The sequence below is a fragment of the Camelus dromedarius genome, chromosome 4, assembly GCF_036321535.1.
Source record: "Camelus dromedarius isolate mCamDro1 chromosome 4, mCamDro1.pat, whole genome shotgun sequence".
NCBI lineage: Eukaryota > Metazoa > Chordata > Mammalia > Artiodactyla > Camelidae > Camelus > Camelus dromedarius.
In genome coordinates this window covers 11,082,058-11,100,088 of record NC_087439.1, presented here as the reverse complement: position 1 = coordinate 11,100,088, position 18,031 = coordinate 11,082,058, and the positions used below count along the sequence as shown (strand labels likewise).

At 35.6% G+C, this 18,031-nt stretch overlaps 1 protein-coding gene and 1 pseudogene across 4 annotated transcripts in view; both read left to right on the top strand.

The window, feature by feature from the left end:
* PTPN4 (protein tyrosine phosphatase non-receptor type 4) overlaps positions 1-18,031 on the top strand; it is a 151,958-nt gene that overhangs the window by 34,080 nt on the left and 99,847 nt on the right. The window lies entirely within an intron of this gene.
* Positions 3,674-17,650, top strand: LOC105088489 (ADP-ribosylation factor-like protein 8B; annotated as a pseudogene).

Below are 18,031 nucleotides of genomic sequence, written 5' to 3'. Positions count from 1 at the left end.
TTGTTGTTTAAGAGAATGTGCAACAGAGACTATGGACACAAAACTTAAAAATATTTACTTTGGGGCCCTTTATGGGAAAGGTTTGCTGACCCCTTTTCACCCCCCTATTGTAGAAGCTCTGAATTGTTATCTTCCTCTGAACAGTGTTGAATTTATTCTGGCAGGCAGTCAGATTGCTGGTGGATCACTTTGGTCCTGTGGAGGCTTAGTTTTAGCTGTTGTCTAATAAGGTAGGTCTGTTTTAACTGTTCTCATTCCTAGGGTGTGGATTGTCTAGGGTCTCAACTAAATGCCTGGGTTATTCGTCAAGATCTCTCTCCTCTGACTGAGCCTGAACTCTTATTTCTTCAGAAGTATGCAATTTCCGAAATCTTTGTTTAGCTAATAACCTCCCAACAGCTATTTTCTCCTCGGCCTCTAGGAGTCGCCCCCTGTACACGTACAGCCTAGGAGGCAGCTGAGGACCACGGGAGAATTTTTATGTAGATTTCTGTAGTTTTTTTCTCTTTGACTCTTTCCCTCCAAACCCAGCCACCTTAGCAGCCCCAAACAATAATTTTAGTTTTCTCATCCTAGCAAGACTGCCACTGTGCTTGGGCTCTATTTCTCTACATCATGATTTTGAAAATGCCTGTAAGGAGAAAGCCAGTGTGCATGTGGGGCTTGATTAATCTTGTTCTCTTCTATGGAGGATCATAGTGCTATACTGGTTGCTGTCTAAAGCCTACAGAGAATTCCCCCTCTCTCTCCCCACTCTCTGGATATTTGGTCCAGCTTTTATTGATATTTTTAGTAGGAGGGTATTTTAACGCTAGCTACACTAGCTACTTCATCATGACAAGACTGAAAATTCTGATTGTTTTAAAATGTGACCATATATCTCATGACATAATAGTGGATTTTAAACATTTAACATACTGCTTGCTCTTTTTCTTGATCCATTGTTCAGTTGAGCCCAATAGAAGGACTCAGATTTCAGTCAATAGTGGTAAACATATGTACCTTATAAAGTCAAGTTAGTCTAAGAGATATTGATTTGGTGAAGGGGATAAAATGGCACATGCTTTCCAAAGAATGAGGCCCTAAACTGGCGGGCCAGTGGCTTGTTTTTTAGAAGATTTCAACTCAGGAGTCAACTGCCACATTTGAGATGCACCTTAACCCTAGCTGAACTGGGCTCAGCTAGTATCAGAGAAACTTTCTTTGGCTGATCTATTTTTAATAATTCTTTAACAGATTTGTGCTTGTCATTTATATATCCAGCATCTTTAAAACAATTTATAAATATTTTAACCCAGAGTTTTATCTTAACTACCATATTTGCAATGTGCATAGAATACAAGGGTGGTATGCCCTACCTTATGGCTTATTTCATATTCTTTGAGGGAACACTCATTTAAATATTTTTGCTGTTATATGGGTTTTTTGCATCATACTGAATATAAGGGCTGTCTGTCTAGGCCACTGATTAATTTGATGAAACTAGGTGGTTAGCTTGGGGTCTGCCTCCTTTCTCTTGTTCTATGTGTGTCTTTTTTGAAGTTGAATAGCATGCCCTTCTCAGATAGATGTGACCTGTTTTTTGGAGAAGGATATATAACATAGCTCTGTTTCCCTACTAGAACTTGGAAACAAGCTTTCAGTAGGCATTGGAATGGTGTTGGTGACCATAAAAAGAGAGGTTTTATTACATAAGCTACATGACTCACTTTCTGATGTCCCATTGCCTGTGACACCTGTGCTGCCTCCTCCCCTGGGTAATTCTCTGTTCTGAGTGCCCTGTGAACCCTACAGTCCCCTAGAGGAAGCCCTGGTGCCCAACGTGACTGTCTGCCCAGAGGTTCATGTTGGCGTTTGTGGTTGGATTTTGCTGATCACAATACTGTAGAAAGGAAGTTGCTCCTCATCTTTGTACCCATTTAGAATGTTATTCATAACTCAGATTAGATAGTTCAATATCTATATATTAAAAATTTGATTTTATATTAAAGATAGCATCCATTTGTCTTGAGTCTTTGCATTTCTTTAACATTATTTTCAACAAAAAAGACTTAAAATAATTGTGCTTCTAAAAGTTTGAAATGAAACAATCCTGGACTTGCGTATGTACATACATTGCATGTATGCATACAGCAAGGTTTATCACTTTTGAAAATCTACTTATCCTGAAACTATTTTTCCCTCCTGTTTGGGAATTCAGTATAGTAAATGTCTTCCACTTAAAAATATTTTTCCTAGTAACTCATTTTATGACTCTATTTTTTCATTTACTTTTTGAATTCTACACATTATTTTTAATGTAACAGTTTGTTTAGTTTCCACAAAATAAAGCAACAGCTGTAATATATGAGGAAATAGCAATACCGTTATGACTAACATTTTTCTGAATATGCAGACATTTCCTTTTGATGCTTCCTTTGATTTATTTATAATAAACTCCAGAGTTTATAGTTAATGCTGTTTCTTTTGCAATTATGTAACATTTTTTCCCACATTAAAGAAATCTGGAGGAAATAAGCCCTTAGTAACATTGACGAGGTACTTAAGTTTAGCACTTGGTTAATTTATAGCTTTGGATTCACTATACATTTCTTGATATCACTTAACTTTGAATTACTATGAGGTGACTTTTATTTTCCTTCATCAAGAATAACTCCAGTGGGAACTATGGTAGTTCTACAAACAACCGCATAGATCTGGTCCTGGATTCTAGTTGTTAGACTATCCAGACAGATCATTTAAGCATATAGTGATGTCATAGTTAAGACCCTAGCATTCTATGAGTAATTGTTTTAGGGAGCATTGTGGTATAGGGAGGTAGCATAGTTTAATGAAAAGTGCATGGGCCTTGCAATCCCAAAGGCTAGATTTATGTCCTGCATGTACGCATACTTGCTCTGTGGCATTGTTCCACTTACTTGATCTTTATGTATAATTTCCTTATTTATAAAGTAGAAATAATATCATTGTATTAAGGTTATCAGGATTAAGTGAATATGTATAAGACACCCAATAAGTACTCTAGTAGGTGCTCTAGAAATGTAACATCCCTTCTCATCTTTTTTATTTGCTTTCCTCTCCTTCTTTCATTACCCAGAGTTAGCCAAAGCACAGCTTAGAGGGCACAGTGTCTGCCAGACTGCCCTCACTTCTAACGTCAGTTGCAGGCTTTGGAGGTTCTTAAAACCACCCAAGTTTCAATAATTTGTTAGAAGGACTCAACGGAACTCATTGAAAGCTGTATTACTCATATGTTACTGTTTATTACCGGGGAAGGATACAGATTAAAGTCAACCAAAAGAAGTGATGCATTGGGCAGAGTCCAGGAGGAGTCTAAATGGAGAGCTTCTAGTCCCTGTGGAGTCATGGATGACATTACCTCCCCCTGGTTACTGTGTGTGGCCGTTATACAGAGTATTTCCAACCAGCGAAGCTCCCCTCAGCCTTTAGCGTCCAAACTTTTTGCTGCAACTCAGTCACATACTACTTGTGTAACTTACCCAATCTGAGTATTTCCAACCAGCGAAGCTCCCCTCAGCCTTTAGCGTCCAAACTTTTTGCTGCAACTCAGTCACATGCTACTTGTGTAACTTACCCAATCTCTAGCCTCTCCCAGAGGTCAGGCTAATTAATACCCTTAGTCTCCAGTTCCTCTGAAGTCAGAGCTGATGCCATGTGGCCCAAAGCCCCCATCATAAATCACATTGTTAGACTGTCCAGTGACCAAAGCCCCCAGGCAAACAAAGACACTCCTGTCAGGTAGGACATTCCAGGGGCCTAGAGATCACCTCCCAGTAGCTGAGGACAAACCCAGACCTTTCTTGGGAGAAGGTTATTTCTTTACTATACATTAGTGTTATATTTTTGTAGTGCTTATTAAATATTCAGTACTTAATATTTTGGTTAATTTTTATCCAAGTAATAGTGTACAATATTAAACAGTACAAAAAAGCCAAGCAGGACAAAGTGTATAATAAAAGCTTAATAAAATGCTCCTAGTCTTTTCTTTTAATACTGTCTTCCAAGTAGATTGGAGATGTCCTTTAGGTATTTACTCCCATTTTTCTATGCTGGTTTGTATTTCTGTTTTGGACATTATCTATTTGATTTCCTATTATACAAGCTGAGAATTTAATATTCTTAGTCTTGTTTACTCCCTCACTCCCCCTCCTAAAATTCTTAGGTTATAATTTTTGATTAAATCTTCTATCAGAATTATGTTTGGCTTCTAGTAGAAGAAACGGGAAATAACAATAACTTAAATGAGCTAAAGTTCATTTTCTTCTCACATAAAAGATTGACAGTCGAAGGAATGGGACAGCAACTTCACAGTTATCAGCGAACCAGGCTGCCTGTTTTTCTTTCACTTTCCTGAAAGCACAGCTATACATAAGATTACTTCAGGATCCAAGATAGTTATTAGAGCTCAAGCCATTATGTCAGTTTTCAGGCAAGGGGACTGGCAGGGAAGAGGAGGAGGATGGAGAAGCAAAAAGGGCACACATGCTAGTTTCTTTCTCAGTCTTAAGGAACTTTGCTTAGAAGTTCTACCCTGCAGCTTCTAGGTACATTGTATTGACGAAAATTTAGTCATGTGTCCTCGTTTGGCGTACAAGGCTGGATATTTTATATTCTTGTTGCTATCCCAAACAATATTGGAGTTTTATTTTAAAGAAATGATAGAATAGGTATGACACAGGCAGTTAGCACTTTCTGCCTTAATTGTTGTTATTGTTTACCTTTTTATGATTGTGCAAGCTAACTCACTGCTAAGTCATCTAGTGTACTATGTTATATTTTGTTCTTGTGGAATTATTCATTACCCCTTTAAAAAAATATACTTAACTTCTTTCTGTAGGTTTCTAGTTTTTTGTTTTCAAATCATATACGTATTTAAAGAGTCACATAGTCCCACCTGTATTAGAAGGTGTATCACAAACTAGCAGTCATCTGCCTCCATCCTTATCGCACTTCCCTAGAAACAACTAGCTTGATTCTTTTTAATAGATTCTTTTGGTATTTGCCTATATATCTCTAAATGCCGTGTTTGTGTTGCTACCACTAAGTTTTCAGTTTTAGGCATTTATTGATTTCCCATTTGAAAAGATAAGATTTAGTTCCTTTAACCTCTACTCCTCATTTTATCAGTATAATTGACTTCTATAATATGTTTATGCTCATACTCAGCATGTACATGAATATGTCTGTGTAAATGCTCTACATAGCTGAGCCATGTAGCACATTATAATTATTCTCTTCTTTTGTGCAAAACGTCTTGATTTTCACAGAGTTGGTGGTTTTTGCTCCCCTTTCTTTCTCTCTCTCTTTTGTTTAGTTTTCTGTATAATTTAATTACCCTAAACTCTTTAGTAATTGAATCTTCTCAATATATTCTTTACGTGAGATGTTTTGTCAAATTCACGACCTCTTAGAGAAATCTAAGAACCTTCTGATGTGCTCCTTTTTGGACTGGCTGCTTTATACACTTGGTGTATAACTAGACTCATCCATGCCGTCATCTGGTTTTGAAAGTTCATGTAACTTATTTACAAAATCCTCTGATTCCCAGAATGACACTCTTCTATTCCTCCACTATGCCTAGTATCCCTGGGTTCGAAACCACTTCTGTTTTCTTGGAATATCTCAGGGGAATTGTATAGTCATTTAGCTCTAATGGATGGAATTGAAAACTGAGAGATGTAACTGTTTCCTACATGAATTTTCAGCCACTTTTCTTCTAAATTTTAGCCTCATGCTTTATTCTCACCTTTTATGATATATATATACCTTCAGTTTCTGAGCTTTTGCATGTGTTTGATGTTTGACTTGCTTCTTACTGGATGTTTCTCTGGTATTTGGTATTTAGCTCCACTGTCTCTTCCTTATGCTTTCCATCTTCTAAAATGTGTTTATATTTCTTCTAAAATGTGTGATGTCTTCTCTACTCTTTGTCTTTGTGGTTTTTGTTTTTAGTGTTTATGCTCTTTTTTCCCTCAATATAGTGAGCTTTTCAGGAATAAGCAAAGGTAAACGGATGTTCAGTTAGCACATTTACAGTAAACTTAAACATTTTTTTAAAACATTTTTTAAAAGCAGTTTTAGGTTCACAGCAAAATTGAGCAGAAAGTACAGGAATTTTCCATACATTTCCTGTTCTCACAGAAGCACAGCCTCTCACATTTTCAATATCCCCATCAGAGTGGTACATGTGATGAACATATGCATCAAAACCAGAAGTCCAAGTTTACATTAGAGTTCACTCTTGGTACTGTACATTCTTTAAGTTTAGACATATGTATAATGACATGTATTCACCATTTAAAGTATCATACATAGTAATTTCTCTGTCCAAAAAGTCTTCTATGCTCTGCCTATTCAGCCTATTTCCCCTCCTACAACTCTTGCAACCACTGAGCTTTTTACCTTCTCCATGGTTTTGCATTTTCCAGAATGTCATGTACTTGGAACTACACAGTAAGTAGTCTTTTCAGATTTTAACTTAGTAATACACATTTAAGCTTTTTTTTTTTTTCTTGGACATATAGCCCTTGAATGTCACACAAAGACAATACTGGGCAGGGACAGGGATTTAAAGTCCAAATATCACTTTTGATTCTCACTTTTTTGGGGGAAGAGGAGGGAGGAGGTAATTAGGTTTGTTTATTTACTTATAGAGGTGCTGGGGATTGAACTCAGGACCTCGTGCATGTTCAGCACACACTGTACCGCTGATCTATACCCTCCTCTCTCCATGTCTTTTTGTGGCATGATCATTACTTTTTAGTACTGAATTTGATTACTGGTTTTCCTTGTTCTGACATTTATTTTGATAGTACACCCTTCATTTGATTAGTGTTTGCATGTTTTATCTCTTTTCATCGTTTTTACTATCAGTGTATGTACATTTTTGCATTAAAGTGGATTTCTTGTAGACAGCATATAGTTGGGTTTTTAAAAAAAAACTGATAGTTTCTTTTAATTTAGCAAAATTATTGAATTCCAGCAATGAATTTAGTCCTTCCATTTTTAAACTTTTTGTTTGTCTCTTCTGTTTTTTTGTTCCTTTCTTACTGTTTTCCTGCCTTTTGGGGTTATTTGAAGATTTTTAGTATTCTATTTTAATGTATCTCGTGGCTTCTTTTGTTTGTTGCTTTCTTGAGGTTGATCTAGGAACTATTATACATACCTATATTTTACAGTCTACTTCAAGTTAATCTTTTACTACTTTAACTAAACCTGGACACTTCCATTCATATAGTTTCCTGTTCTTTCTCCCCTTTTTGATTATGGTTGTCATGTATTTTGTTTTTACATAGAATGAAAACTCCATAGACATGCTGTAAGTCTTGCTTTCAACAGTAATGCATATTTTAAATAATTTAGCAGGAAAAAATAGTCTATTATGTTTACCCAGGTATTTACCATTCATTTTGCTTGAAGTTCCAGATTTCCCTCAGGTATCATTCTTTTCAGTGAAGAACTTCTTAAACATTTCTTTTAGAGCAAGTTTTCTGACAATAAATTCTCTGAATTTTCCTTTATGTAACATTTTGAGTTGCATGCTTTCATACCTGAAGGCTATTTTCAATGGATATAGAATTCTGGGTTAATAGCTCTTTTCTTTCAGTACTTTAAATATCTAGTTTGGCTGTTTTGTGACTTCCGTAGTTTCTAATTCAAGCTCTGAAATCATACAAATAATTGTTTCCCTGTGGCTTTTTTCCCTAGTCTCCTTTAAGATTTTTAAAAATTTATTTTTAGTATTTAGCAGATTGATTTTGATGGGTCTGGGCATCATTTTATGTAACTGACATCTTTATATTTTTAAATCTATTTCTTTCACCAAATTTGGATACTTTTCTGCCATTATCTTTTCAAATATTTTTAATATAACAGTTGCTTTCTCCTCTCCTTCAGAAACTCCAGTAATGTGAATTTTAAATTTTGCCCCATAGGTTCCTGAGTCTTGGTTCATTTTTTTTAAAATAAACTTTCTCTTTATTTCAGATTATTTTGTTTATTTACTTTCAAATTGACTGACTCATCAGTTTTCTTCATTCTATTTAGCCCATTCAGTGAGTTATTTATTTTAGATAACTGTATTTTTCATTTCTAAAATTTCCATTTTACTGTTTTTTAAAGTTTCTATATTTTGCTGAGAATTTCTATATATTCATTCATTTTTAGAGTGCTCACCTTCCTTACTTATGGAGGATGGTTAGAATACCTGTGGAAAGCCTTTGCCTGATAATTCCAACATCTGAATCATCTCAAAGTGTTCATCAGTTGACTGTCTTTTCCCTTGAAAATTGTTCAGATTTTCCTGGTTCTTAGTGTATCAGGTGATTTTTGTTACGTCCTGGACATTTTGGAATATTATGTTATGAGTCTCTGTTAAAATCCACTAGATAATGTTGATTTTGTTGTTGTTACTGTTATTTTAGCAGGAGATTAACTGGTTCTCAAATTCTGTCTCATGTTTTCTGGGCAGTTGTTCCAGTGTCAATTCAATTTTCAGTGTGTTTGCTGTGCAGTTTGGGCTGATCTTTGCAGGCAGCATTTGAGGGTTAGTTTAAGGCTTACATTGCAGTTCGGTTCCCAGAGTCGTTGCTGTGTTGCTTTGGGTCTGTTCTGCATATGTACATTTTTGGCATGAGCCCAGGACTTACATTAATTTATATTCTCCCATACTTTGCAGGCTTTTCTCCACACTTTCTGGCTCTCAGTGGCCACTTTTCATAGTTACTCTGGCCAGAAGGATGAGATTTTTTTCAGAGTTTTAGCCTTGTGTTGTTGCACAGGCCTGCAGGACTGGGACTCCTTTAAGGTGCAATGCTATGAGAGAAAATTAAAGAAAACAACAAAAACAGATTACTCCCTGCTCTTTGAGAAACCAATTCCCTTTTTTCTGAGTCTTCTTTGCTAAGAGGTGGGTGTTCTCTTAGGGTTTCAGTTTGCACAGTGTCGTCACCAGGGCTATGCCATTCTGTGACTGGGGCTATTCCTGGGACAAGGCTGGTGGAGAGGGAAACAAGTGTAGTGTCCCCCCACCCCCAACACACACTGTCCAGTTCATAGGGCTCATCTTACCAGAAAATTGGGTTTCCCTTGTCTCTTGTGCTGCCCATGCCCACTGTGCAGTTCTCTAATTCAACACATCTTTGAGTCAAAGGCAGAGGTACAGAAAGTTAAAGAAAAGAAAACACAGAAAGCTCATCATGCTTCAACTAGTGATTTTTTCTCTCTATACTGCCTGCTATAATTTGCTTCTTGGATTACTCATATAATTGCTTTTTATAATTTTATCTGGAGTCTTTGGTTGTAATCAGTGGGAAAAGCAGCCTCTAGTAAGCTTATGTCTACACCAGGAGTTGAATATAAATCTTTTTTTTAGCTACATTATACCAAAGTAACTTTTTCTTTGGTAGTTGTATAGGACCTTTCCTACTTACATACTTATTTCTGTAGAATGACACTTAACTAACCTCCCAGCTTCTCATCCATAGACATTTTCTGAAAGCTTATCATTATGTTCTCCATTTTTCAACTTTCTTAACCTAGATACCTCTCTAGGTTAAAAAAAGTGAATACACTTTTATTTTTAACAGTTTTGGGTAATATTTACAATATGTTTCTGCAGATACAGGTTTTTTCATATATCCTAATTAATATTACATTGGATAATTTTACTAGAATATGGCTCTCTATTGTAGCTTTGTATTAATATCTATTAAGTAGTACTAATCTTCATACTGGTGCTGTACTATTTCCTCAGAGCTTTTTCATCTGTTTTTGGCTCTTTTTGTCAATAACAATGTGGTATAACAATTAATTCTTTTTTACAGAGAATTCAAACCCAGGGATTTTGTGCCTTGCTCATAACTACATGCCAAGTAACTGGTAGAACTGAGACTAGCATCCTGGTCCTTTGACCATTCAAACTGGTGTTTTTATTTTCTACATCATCTATGAGTTGAACAATCTTCTGTTGCTTCTCTGTATGTCCTTGTAATCAGTGACAAATTTAAAACATATTAGAAGTCTGGTCAAGAAAGATTGGAGTAGTTTCTGGTACTATTTTCGTGTATTTGTTTACTTTATAAGAATTTAATTGTGAGTTCTTAAGGAAGACTTACTGGAAGTTCACATTACTGCCCCCCACTTCTCAATTTCAGGTATGTTGGGGCTCAGGAATCTATATTATAAATGCATACACAAGATAATAGTGGTACATGTAGTCTCTGGCCTTGCAGAGAAACAGTTGGGAGGAATGGAGACTGCCTTGGCCTTATTAACATTCTATAATTAACCATTATTTATAGAGCACATTTTCCTGTTTGTTCATTACATATACTAAATGGGACAGAATCAAAATCCATGTCAAATCCCAGATGTTTTATACTTCTTGTCATCCTCAATCACAGAGTAGGGTTTTTCTGTTTAGTATTTTCCTGAAGCTGAATGAGAAACTAATCTATAGTTTTATAAGGGTAGTCTTTAGCAAGAGGTTCTGAGCCCATATCCAGAACTGTAAATGTGCCTCTATAGCAATGATTCTCAAATAGGGCTGATTTGTACCTAAGTCCCCTCCCCTAGGGGACATTTGGTAATGCCAGAACATTTCTGGTTGTTAAAGTTGGGTGGGAGCTATTGGCATCTAGTGGGTAGAAAGCAGGGATGCTGCTAAACATCCTAAAATACATAGGACAGTCCCCCCTCCCCAGGCCCCGACAATGGAGAATTATGACACAGAATGTTCACAGTGCCAAGGTTGGTTGAGAAACTGTGTTCTAAAGTGTTCAATAAAATTTTTTTGATGAATAAATTAATTTTTAAAAGAATCTTCTCTTAGCTGTAGTTTTCTACCAGTTAGGAATTTTTATTTCTGAAAGTTGAAAGAGTTAAGATTTGTTTTGTCCCTAAACACAAAGGAATATTATAGACTAGTCTCTCATGAGCAAAAATTATAAAGTTTCCAAATTATTAGCAAATTAAATCTATACATGTGGCTACACACACACTCATATAAATGTTTTAATATCAGGTTAGATTTATTCAAAGTACGTGAGATATAAAATAAAGGCGAAAAACCATGTAATCATTTTCTTCATTGTATTAAAAATAAAAACTTAGTACACTAGAAATAGAGAAGAATTTCTGTTAACTTATGAAGGGTATTTACAAATATTCTAAAGCAAACATCTTACCTAGAAGTGAAATACTGAAAGTTTCCCCTTGAAACTGGAAACAAGACAAGAATGTCCACTATTACCTCTTCATTCTGCTTTTTGTGTTATTTATATGATTTTTTACCCCATGTAATTGTTGATCATTTAGGTTTCTAGCTCTTACCTCATGCTTTAGTTTGTTAGTAATTTGGTTTCCTTTTGCTAAAATCTTCTGTTAGGTGGGAAGATTTATCAATTTCTCATTATAGGATCTTTCAGCTTTTTTATACTGTTTTTTTAACAGCCTTATTGAATTCTAACTCACATTTAAAATATACAGTTCATCTTTTTTAAGTTTATAATTCAGTGGAGTTTTTGGTATATGTTTGATATTTACAATATTAATTTTTAAATATTGTAATGTACATATAAAACATAAACTTTATTAACCAGTTGATTCATTTTGAAGTGTACAATTAAGTAGCATTGATTATATTCACGCTGTTGTTCAGTCATTACCACTGTCTATTTCAAAACTTTTTCATCACTCCAAACAGAAATTTTGTAACCATTAAACACTAATTCCCCACTTTCTCTGACCTCCAAATCTATGAATTTGTCTATTCTAGACATCTCATATAGGTAGGGTTATACAATATTTTTTCTCTGTATATCTTTTGGGAAGAATATTCAAATCCCTTGCCCATTTTTTAATTATTTCCCTTTTTATTGTTGAGTTGAAAGAATTCTTTATATATTCTGGATTCAAGTCAGTTATCAGATATATAATTCGCAAATATTTTCTCCCATTCCATAGGTTGTCTTTGCACTTTCTTGATGGTATCCTTTGAAACACAGAAGTTTTGATCTTTGATGGATTCTAATCTTCTCTTTCTACTTTTGTTACATGTACAGTAGATATCCCCTTTTCCCAGCACCATTTTTGGTAAAAATAGTTCATTCTCATTTGAATTGTCTTGATACCCATGATACCACAAACCAATTCATAATAAATGTAAAATATTGCTTTTGGACTCTCAGTTCTATACTCTTCTATTCTAATGTTTATCCTTGTGTGAATACCACTTTGTTTTAATTTCTGTAGTTTCATAGTAAGTTTTGAAATTGGAAAGTGTGAGTTCTCCAACATTTGTTCTCTTTCAAGATTGTTTTGGTACATACACATTTAGGGTTGCCAAATCTTATTAATGGATTGACCCTTTCATCTTTCTATAATGTCCTCTTTGGTAATATTTTTTCTCTGAGGTCTGTTTTATCTAATATCAGTATGGGCACGCCTCCTTTCTTTTGGTTAATTTTTACCTGGTATATCTTTTCTATCATTTACTTTGAGCCTACCCGTATTTTTATATCTGGAGTTTCTTGGAGACAGCATATAGCTGGGTCATTTTTTATATGCTCTCTACCAATCTCTGAGTCATGGTTGATAATTGATTTCCTCCAGAGAAGGCTTTTTATTTGCTTTTTCCAGTCAACTGGTGGCACTGTCACACCAGGACCACTTTTAAGTTTATTTTTTAACTTGGGGTTCTCAGACTACATTGTAGCATGAATTATGACCAGATAGTTAACCTTTATTTTTACTTTTTTATTTCTTGTTTTGTTTTTCAGTGCCATTCTGCATGGCATGATTTTTTTGTTACTCACTTTTACTCTGAAAGTGTAGCCAGTACAAAGTTTATGGGTCTCTTGTTATAATTCCATCCTAAAGAGACTCTGGGATCACTTCTGATTCCTATATATATCCTGTGGTCAAAGTAGAAGCTAGAAATTTTAAGGCTAGAACCTGACTTTAGCATTTCTGAATAGCTGGGCTTCCTGACTTCACTTTGTTCTGAATCTTTGTTTCTACCTTTTTTTCTTTTAATACTAGCTCAGTAACAGATTAAAGCAACATTTTTTTTTCAAAAATATTTTACCTAGTAATTTAATTGTATTTGGAAGGATTTTTCTAGAGTTTATAATCTCCTCTGTTGTCAGAAATAGAAGTCATGTTTATGGTATCTTAATTTGCACAGAAAGTTTTTATTTTGCTGTAGTCAGTTTTACCTACTTTTTTTCTTTTATTGTTCATACTTTGGGATCTTTTTGTAAAAAAACTTTTCCTACTAGGAAAATGTGAAGATATTTTCACATAATTCCATCCAGAAATTTTATAATTGTGCTTTAAATTTGTCTCGAATTTTTCAGTATAATGTGCACTAGGAATCAAAATTTGTTTTCATACGGTTTCATTTCATTTCCCCCACCCTGTGTAAGGAGATTATTTGTATGTTTTTCTCCTTTATTCTGTTAATGTTAAATTATTACTTACATGTATAGCTTTTCTGATGTTAAATTCTCCACAAGTCTTGTTTGTTGGGGGTTTTTTTTCCCGTGAGGCCAAATTCAAATTAGTTTGCTTATAGTTTATTTGATATTTTTGCATCTCTGTTTATTAGTCTGGTTTGCTTAATATGGTCTTTTGCTGTTATTCCCTCTTGAATTGAAATCATAAGAGTAAATGGATAACCTTCCCTGTTTTTCTGTTCTTTGGGATAGTTTGGTATGTGTGTTCTTTGGAGGTTTTTAGAATTTCACAGATTTGGTAAAACTATATGTCTAATGTCTTTTATGTGTGGTATTTTAAACTACTTACTGATTTTCTTTCATTGTTGTGGGTCTGTATGCTTTCTGTGTTTCTGTTTCCTTTTATATTTTTTATTGTTAATTTGCTTTTTTCATTGTTCTTATTTAGCCTTATTGAAGGTTTGTGTATTATTAATCTTTTCATTCCATCTATAAATAATTTTAGGGCATGGTGAAGTTTTGATTTTGGTTAAGTTTTATTCTTTCCATGTGCATATCCAGTTGGCTCCTTGCCATCTTATTGAAGAGGCCTTCCTTTCCCTACTGCTTTTTAATACTACTTTGTTGTAAATAAAGTTTGTGTGGATCTGTTTTCTGGGTGCTTTCTCCTATTCTAATGGTCTCTTGATCTATCTTTACCAATTTATACTGTCTTCATTTTTTAGCTTTATTGTATTGGATACAGCAGATCCTTTTATATTTTTAATATATTTAATCATTTTAAGTTTATGGTCTCTATAGTTCTATTAATTGAAGTTCTAGAGGGATGTCATCCAGTTCTGCTGACTTGCTCTGGATTCCTCTTATGTTTTATAATTTTGGATTATGACCTTGTCTTCAGATAAACGTTAACTTTGGGGAGTCATCTGTAGTCTGGGTTAAGGATATGTTCCTTGAGAAATGTTTGGTTTTTTAGCCAGGGTTAATTTTTTATCGTAGTTTTTCACCTTTGGGGTTCTACAAACAATAGTGTAATAGCAAACTTTAGACCCACGTGAGGGCAGCCTTGTGGTTGTGAATTTTCAGGGGAGAATTTTCTTCTTCATCCATATTCCAGGTGGAGGCAGAGAAACTTCTTTGGTCTCATCCTGGGCTGGTGGGGAGATTTTTGTTTTCTTCTCTAGTTTACCTTTCATTAGAATGTTGCTGTCCAGTCTGGGCTTTTAATGGTTAAGTCTTAGTTCTATATCTCACCTTATTTGAGCCCTTGTTCTACTCATTGTCCCACCTGTGAGTGATAAACCTAGACTGTTTATTCTTTAACAACCCTTTCCATGTGCAGCCTTTGCACAGTTTACACCCAACTGCTTAGGTTTTCTATTTCTTTTTTCTCCATCGTGGAGATTTCTTTTCAGCTTAGCTATGTAATCAAAAGAATTAGTACATCTTATCCAGCACTTCTAGGGATTTTGTTACAGAGAGTTTTTAGTTTATTCTAGTGTGGCATATTGCTGGAAAAGGAAGTTGGTATTTTTAAATAGGCTATATAAAGCAATTGTGTATTGTCAGTTTAAATAATTTCTCTTTCAGATGGAAGAATAAATATAGTCTTCCACTGTTGACAACAGCAAAGTTATTCTTTGAAGCCAAGTATTGTATAGCGGCTATAAGCATAGACTCTTGAGCCAGATAACCTGCTTTTCCTTCTTTTCTGTTTTTCTGACTTTCTTCATGTTATTACTTCCTTTCTGGTTGGAGAACTTCTTTTAGGCATTCTTTCAGTATTGGTCTATTGGTGATTAATTCCTTTAAATTTTCTTTTTTTCTGAGAATGTTACTATTTACCCTTAATTGCCGTACAATATTTTCTCTTACTAGCGAATTCTGGGTTGATAGTTCTCTTCTTTCAGCACCTAGAAAATGTTGTACCACTTCCTTCTGTTCCTATGGTTGCAGGTGAGAAATTTATTCTAATTGAATTGTCATCCCGTATAGGTAAGTTCTTTTTCTAGTTGCTTTCAAGACTTTTTCCTTTTTCTTTTGTTTTTAGTAGTTTCATTATGTTGTATCTTGGGGTAGATTTATTTGGATTCATTTTGATTGAGGTTCACCTGGATACTTGAATCTAGTTGCTTTCAGGATTTTTTTCCTTTTTCTTTTGTTTTCAGTAGCTTCTTCTGTCACCAACCCAATGAGGAATCTGAGCACTGCCTGTTACCACTAGGCTGAGGTTCAGACTGCGCACTCAGCTTTTGCTGATACCACCCCTGAGGTGGTATTACGTATTGCAGTTTGCTGTTGGTTGGCAGACAGTAGAAGACCAGGCTTTCCGCTTGATGCCAGCTAGTACCGGGAGGCATATGGAACTCTAGGCTCCCTACTTGATATCCATGGCACTGTTGGAGGCAGTCTCAGTTTTCTCCCATTGGGTTTGGCAGGATTAGAGTCAGCGATGTCAGGAAGGTTTCTATCCTCTTAGATAACCTTTTTCTGGTTATTTGCTTAGAAAGCAGGCTTTTCTTGGCCTCTTTCCATTAGGCATGTTGGTATTTCTGTGTTGTAGGATTCTCTAGTATCAAGTGTATGGTATGTGGGAGGTAAAAAGAAAACTCATGATTTTGAGTCTAGAAATAAACCCACACATCTATGGTCAACAGATTTTTCAACAAAGTTACTAAGAGCATTCAGTGGGGAAAGAATAGTTTCTTCAACAGATAATGCTTGGACAACTGGTGTCCACATGCAAAAGAATGAAATTGTGCCCCTACCAAGGTATATACCTACCATATACAAAAATAAGTCCAAAAAGGCAGAAGCAACTACGTGTAAGAGCTAAAACTATAAAACTTAGAAGAAAATACATGGGCAGTTCTTCATGACCTTGGATTTGGCAATGAATTCTTAGATGTGACACCAAAAATATAAGCATCAAAAGGAAAAAATGACTAAATTGGGCTTCACAAAAATTTAAAACTTCTGTGTATCAGAGTATATGATCAAGGAAGTGAAAAAAATGAGCGTCATGCCGGGCCCAGGAGCCATTTGGGGGGATCTGGGCTGAGGCCCGCTCCTGTGGACACCATCACCACCCCTGCCCGCCCGCCCACTCGCTCACCCACCTGCCGGTCCGTCCTCCCTCCTGGCTGCCATCATGCTGCACTCAGCTCCCGCCTGCTGGACTGGTTGCGCTTGCTCTTCTGGAAGGAGGAGATGGAGTTGACGCTTTAGGGGCTGAAGTACTTGGGCAACACCACCTTTGTCAATGTCATCGCATCAGGTCAATTCAGTAAAGATATGATACCCACAGTGGGCTTCAACTTGACGAAAGTAGCTAAAGGTAACATCACAATAAAGATTTGGAACATAGGAGGACTGCCCTGCTTCCAGAGCATGTGGGAACGATACTGCAGAGGAGTCAGGGCTGTTGTTTACATGATAGATGCTGCAGATCGTGAAAAGAGAGAATCCTCTTGAAATGAACTACATAATCTTCTAGATAAACCACAGTTACAAGGAATTCCAATACTAGTTCTTGGAAGCAAGAGAGATCTTCCTAATGTCTTGGATGAGAAAGAGCTAATTGAAAAAATGAATCTGTCTGCTATTCAGGGTAGAGAAATTTGCTGCTATTCAATTTCTTGTGAAGAAAAGGGTAATACAGATATCACACTTCAGTGGCTTATTCGACATTCAAAATCTAGAAGAAGCTGAAGCATCTCCTGAAGTCTTACAGTCCTTCCTGGTTATAATCGTAGAATTATAGTCCTTTCCTCTGAAGTACTTCCCAGAATACGGTCCTTCCTAAACCCCAGAAATTGCCTTTTCCAGAGTTTATTTCTCATGTGCTCCTGAAGATGGGTATTCCCAACCCTTCATAATGAATCAACTAGAGTTGTCATGATAAAGTCAGCACACCCAAAAAGACTTCTTATACATACTTATCTTAAACAGTGTGCACAGCTTTTTTTTTTTTTTTTAAACAAAACAGCACACTTTTGACCATCTTAAATCAAGAAAATTGCCTGTTTCTGTTCTAGTCTTTCTGGGCCAGGTTTTTATATTGGTTTTCAGTAAATGTCTGCCTATGATATTTCATTACAGATTCGAGTAGCTTAATACTGATAACTGATTTGATGCAGCATGAAGTTTCTAGTGCCATACACAGTATTTAGAAAGCCTTTAGCTTGACTCATGTGGGATATGAACACAGATATTACATATCTCACAAATGCATGTAAAATGTATAATTACACCTTAGAAATTTAAAATATGGTCTGCAAAGAGTAAGCAGAGGCACCAGATCAGTGTTGTTATTGGTTCTTTACACTGGTGAGATCTTATGCAATGAATTTGAAAAACACCCTGCTTTCTGAGAATTCTTCATCACCAGATAGCAGCTTGGGGATATGGGAGGAACTGAGGCATCCTGTTTTGTATCTGTCCAGATGATTAATTTTATTTATTTTTCTTTTTCTCCTGGTTCAACACACTTTTTTAAGGGGTTGGGAATTGAAGATTTTTTTCAAAAGCTTTTCTGCATTTAGAGCATTCTA